The sequence below is a fragment of the Aethalodelphis obliquidens genome, unplaced genomic scaffold, assembly GCF_003676395.1.
Source record: "Aethalodelphis obliquidens isolate GAN/ISIS:26980383/991018 unplaced genomic scaffold, ASM367639v1 scaffold6, whole genome shotgun sequence".
In the NCBI taxonomy this organism is placed as follows: Eukaryota; Metazoa; Chordata; class Mammalia; order Artiodactyla; family Delphinidae; genus Aethalodelphis; species Aethalodelphis obliquidens.
The window spans coordinates 4,416,918-4,422,927 of NW_020837950.1; positions in this window are offsets into that span (position 1 = coordinate 4,416,918).

Below are 6,010 nucleotides of genomic sequence, written 5' to 3' on the forward strand. Positions count from 1 at the left end.
GGCATTCATGAGAGAAATAAAGGAGAGGCCTGTCTCAGGAACACTGGAGACACAACCAAATTGATGTACACTCATCTTCATATTTCAGATTTTCCCTATTTGGGCCAAAATTATGATCCTTGGGGCTGACTTTGCCTCTTGCTGAGTCTGGCAGTCTCAGCATCAAATCTAGACGCAGCCAAAGCAGCCAGGGCTCTTGGTCGATGGCCCAAAAGCTCAAGCTGAGAGCCTGGCAACACGCTTCTCCTGACAGCGGCGCCAGTTCCCAGAGGAAAGCAGGACCCAGGCTCAGTCTTTGCGTGACGCCTCCTGTAAACCCGACTGCTCGGCTTTTGCGAGACTTGACATTATTTATTCCTCAGAGAAGGAATGAGTGACTCACGAGATCTTGTGATTCATAGAACTAGGCGGCTGGCAAGTGGAGAGCTGGAGGGTGAGGGCTGCTCTGGCCACCCCGAGGTCACCCAAGATGCCCACACACACACCAGGTCAGAGCCCCTTTCACCCAGCAGGGAACAGGTGGCTGCGAGGGAGCCCAGAGCCCCTGTGGTGCTGACTGAGATTCCCACAGCGTTTTGTTTTTAATGCATCCCCTGCCCTGCTCTCCCTACTACGGCCTGCTCTTCAGCCAGCCACACTGCCGGCTGCTCCAAACTGTTTGTCTGGGTCCCTCTCCCTCCCTTGCTGCCTAAGCTTCTCTACCTGTCTCTTCTTTTGCATCCGTTTATGTGTCTTTTCTGCCCACTGAAGCTACTGGAGACATACATATTATAGAAGTTAAGAGCATGAGTCTGGAGCCAGGCCACTAAGGTCTGAATCCTGACTGTGCCTGTTCCCAGCTACGACCTTGGCCATGATACTTAACTTCTCTGGGCCTCATTTTTCTTACTTGTAAAGTTGGAATAATAATACCTATTTCCCAGGTTGTTTAAGAGGCCCTGCAATCATTTGGGGAAGGAAGGAGGGAAAAAAGGAGAAAAAGAGACTGTGAGTCTTGGACTTCCCTGGTGGCACAGTGGCTAAGCATCCGCCTGCCAATGCAGGGGGCATGGGTTTGAGCCCTGATCCAGGAAGATCCCACATGCTGCAGAGCAACTAAGCCGGTGCACCACAACTACTGAGCCTGCGCTCTAGAGCCCACGAGCCACAACTACTGAGCCCGTGTGCTACATCTACTGAAGCCTACGCGCCTAAAGCCTGTGCTCCGCAACAAAGATAAGCCACTGCAATGAGAAGCCCGCACATTACAACGAAGAGTAGTCCCCGCTCGCCGCGACTAGAGAAAGCCCACGTGCAGCAATGAAGACCCAACACAGCCAAAAATAAATAAACTTATAAAAAAAAAAGAGAGAGACTGTGAGTCCCTTGAAATAAAGCACCAGGTATAATTCATTTTTTATTCTGTGCCTCGTTACATTCAATTATTCACTCTTGAGGTCATACAATGTTCTAGTTACTGGGCAAGATCAGTCCCTGTCCTCAAGGAGCTCACAGTCAAGACGGGTGACCATGAATGACATCAGTGCTTGTAACACAGCATGATGGCAGCTCAGGGACAGTTCTGAAACGCATGGCTCTAGAGCCTGGGTTCAAATTCTGGTCCTGTCACTTCCTGACTAAGTTACTAGCATCTCCCTCATGGGACTGCTGTGGGGATGAAGTTAAAAGGTGAAGAGAGACCAGAAGAGTAACTGGCACATAGTGTTTAATACATGTTCGTTATAAATGTTAAGCTTTTATACATATATATGCATAACAGATACATACATACGCACACATACATATGCATAATAGGTATCCACTGCAAAGTGCCATGGGAGCCCAGGAGGTGGGAAAGCAAACTTGAGTCTGGCCAAGCTGCCGAGAGGAAGTGATCCCTAGGCCCAGTCTTTAAGAATGAGTAACACCCTCAACAAAGCAAAAAGACAACCTACTGAATGGGAGAAAATATTTGCAAATGATATGACTGATAAGGGGTTAATATGCAACATATATAAACAGGTCATACAACTCAACATCAGAAAAACAAATAACCTGATTTAAAAATGGGCAGAAGGGCTTCCCTGGTGGTGCAGTGGTTGAGAGTCCGCCTGCCGATGCAGGGTACACGGGTTCATGCCCCGGTCCGGGAAGATCCCACATGCCGCGGAGCGGCTGGGCCCGTGAGCCATGGCCGCTGAGCCTGCGCGTCCGGAGCCTGTGCTCCGCAACGGGAGAGGCCACAACAGTGAAAGGCCCGCGTACCGCAAAAAAAAAAAAAAAAATGGGCAGAAGACCCGAATAGACATTTTTCCAAACAGGACATGCAGATGGGCAACAGGCACTTGAAAAGGTGCTCAGCATCGTTAATCATCAGAGAAATGCAAATTAAAAACCACAATGAGATATCACCTCACACCTGTCAGAATGGCTGTCATCAAAAAGAACACAAATAGCAAATGCTGGCGAGGATGTGGAGAAAAGGAAACCCTCATACACTGTTGGTGGGAATGTAAAGTGGTGCAGCCACTGTAAGAAACAGTATGAAGGTTTCTCAAAAAACTAAAAATAGAACTACCATAGGACCCAGCAATTCCACTCCTGGGTTTATATCCAAAAAAACCCAAAGCACTAATTTGAAAAGATACACGTACCCCAATGTTCATAGCAGCACTATTTACAATTGCCAAGATACGGAAGCAACTTAAGCAACCATCAATATGAATGGATAAAGAAGATGTAGTACATATACAATGGAATACTACTCAGCCATAAAAAAGAATAAAATTCTGCCATTTGCAACAACATGGATGGACTTGGAGGACATTATGCTAAGTGAAATAAGTCAGACAGAGAGAGACAAATACTGTATGATATCACTTATTTGTAATCTAAAAAATACGACACACTAGTGAATGTAACGAAAAAAGAAACAGATTCACAGATATAGAGAACAAACTAGTTGTTACCAGTGGGGAGAGGGAAGGGGGGAGGGGATTAAGAGGTACAAACTATTATGTATAAAATAAGCTACAAGTATACATTGTACAACACAGGGAATATAGCCAATATTTTATAATAACTATCAATGGAGTATAAACTTTAAAAATTGTGAATCACTATTTTGTACACCTGTAAGATATAATATTGTACCTCAACTATACTTCCATCAAAAAAAAAAAAAAGAATGAGTGAGAGAGGGGTAGAGAAGCTGAAGCTCTAGCACATGCAAAAGCATGAGAAGGGAAAACTTCAGTCACTCTGTAGGGCTAGAGGGCCAAAGATCGATGCGCTGAAGAGACAGGCAGGAGCTGAACCCTGCAGGGCCCTGCTGATGAATTGGGATCTTTCCTGAGGATAGTGTGGGGCTATGGAAATTTTTCAAGCTGCAGCCAGCCACGAACGTTTTGGCACTATCTAAATCAGCCACATTTTTCATAGCATTAGCCAGCGACCATCAACTTTGTGATCATGATCCTGAGGCTGCTGAAGCACTGCCTAAGAAAGGCTCTGCTTACAGCATTGTAAATGAACTGTATTTCAATAAAAAATTTTTTAGGGCTTCCCTGGTGGCGCAGTGTTTGAGAATCTGCCTGCCGATGCAGGGGACACGGGTTTGAGCCCTGGTCTGGGAAGATCCCACATGCCGTGGAGCAACTAGGCCCGTGAGCCACAACTACTGAGCCTGCGCGTCTGGAGCCTGTGCTCCACAACAAGAGAGGCTGCAACAGTGAGAGGCCCGCGCACCGCGATGAAGAGTGGCCCCCGCTTGCTGCAACTAGAGAAAGCCCTTGCACAGAAATGAAGACCCAACACAGACAAAAAATAAATAAATTAATTAAAAAAAAAAAGCTTTAAAAAAAATTTTTTTTTTAAAAATAAAATTAAATAATAAGAAAGGCTCTGTTCAGTGTTATCTACTTCTAGGGCCAAGGATATTTTATTTTATCCTCATTCTTTGGGAAGTGATCAATCCTTTGTTGGAGGGACCCCTGTCTTTTCTCTTTTATCTCTGAAAGTGCCTAGAACAATACATGGGCACCTCAGATTTGTCCAACCAGTAGCAAGTGATGAACTCACATAATACACATTGCATATTGGTAACTTCTAGTTATTTAAGACCATCAACAAAAACATTCTGGTGGAAATGAGGGTGGGGACATAGACTTTATTGTATCAAGAGGTTAAAAGGACAATTGCCCGTAGCATGTTTGTCAGAAGATAAACTTCGGTGTAACGGAGAGCTGTTCATTTTTATAACAAAACCAATCATAAATCTCTTCTTTTTAGACCATGAAGTGGCAGAGGGTTATTTCTGACTTCCGGTAATACAAAGTAAAATTAGCAATGGAACTGTATCCCCTTTCATTTGGAGGGGCAAGTGGGAGTGAAAAGAAAGCGGTGAATCACATGGAGGAACGTGGTCTGGGGGATGTACTGGGGGGAACACAGATTCTGCCCAAAACAACAGTATCTTGACAGGCAGCCTTTGAACACAGGCTCACTGATTCATTCGTTCTTTCAGCAGCTCTTTACTGGGCCCCTCCAAACATGAGATGCTAAGTACACAATGGTGGGCAAAACAGACACTGTCTTTTTCTGTACTTCATGAAAATGACATTGAGGCAGGAGGAACAGGTTTTAAAGGAATAAGCACACTAAGAGGTATATAACAACAACTCATGATAAGAGCTATGAATGAGGAGAAGGAAGACCCACTTTAGGCTGGGTTGGGGCTGGGGAAGGTCCTCCTGAGGAAGAGTCAGAGAAGGATAAGTAGGAAAAAGCCAGGACAAGACTGATGGGGAAAGGAGTCCAGACAGGGGGAGGCTCCATGCCAGGCCTCAGGTGGGAAGAGCTGGGTGAACTCAAGGAACAGAAGGAAGGCAAGGTGGATGGCAGAGGGGCCAGCAAGGGGGCTGAGGCCAGAGAAGTAGAGACCAAAATTAGGCCAGGAAGAAAAGATGAGAAATGATGAGGGCCTTCCAGTGATCCACACTTCTCTCTTCCAACTCAGCACACTCCAGGAGTCCCAGTGGCATGTCAGGGAGCAATCGCAGCTGAGGTTGGGGTGAGTGATACAGGTAGTAAAAGCACCCAGCAGCTCCCCCTATGTGTAGAGGTTGGGAGTGGCAGGAACGGGGAGGACATGGACAAGGAACAACGGAAAGAGAACGCTTGGGAGCCATGTTGACCACGCTTTGACTCCAAGCTCCCAGTGTGGTCTTGCACAACCCAGTTGCCTAGTCCATAAAATGCAGGTAACAGTACTCACCCTGAAGAGCTGTAGGAAGGATTGCATAAGGATGGGCAAAATGGGTGAAGGGGGTCAAAGGGGCAAAATTCCAATTATAAAATAAGTTAAGTCACAGGGATGTAATGCACAGCACGGCAACTATAGTTACTAATACTATATTTCATATTTGAAAGTTGCTAAGAAAGTAGATTTTAAAAGTGCTCACCCTGGGCTTCCCTGGTGGCGCAGTGGTTGAGAGTCTGCCTGCCGATGCAGGGGACACGGGTTCGTGCCCCGGTCCGGGAAGATTCCACATGCCGCGGAGCGGCTAGGCCCGTGAGCCATGGCCGCTGAGCCTGCGCGTCCGGAGCCTGTGCTCCGCAACGGGAGAAGCCGCCAACAGTGAGAGGCCTGCGTACCGAAAATAAAAACGAGAAAGTCCTCATCCCAAGGCTGGGGGGCTGACTTTTTTTGATAACTACATATAGTGAAAAATGTGAACTAGACATATTGTGTGATCATTTTGCAATGTATACAAATATCGAATTGTTATGTATACAAATATCGAATATAATGTTATATGTCAATTACACCTCAAAAAAAGAAAAAACAGGCTGCAGGATGTAGCCTCCTGGCCCAGGGAGGGTGTTCAATAAATAGCTGTCGCTGTTTTTGTTGGGAAGAAAGGAGTTATTTGAAAGGCAAAAGAATCTACCAGGTGTCAGGACAAGACCTGGAGGTGGGGTGGGAGATTCTAGCAACAGCCGGGTTTCAGCTTGGGCACTTGGGCATAGG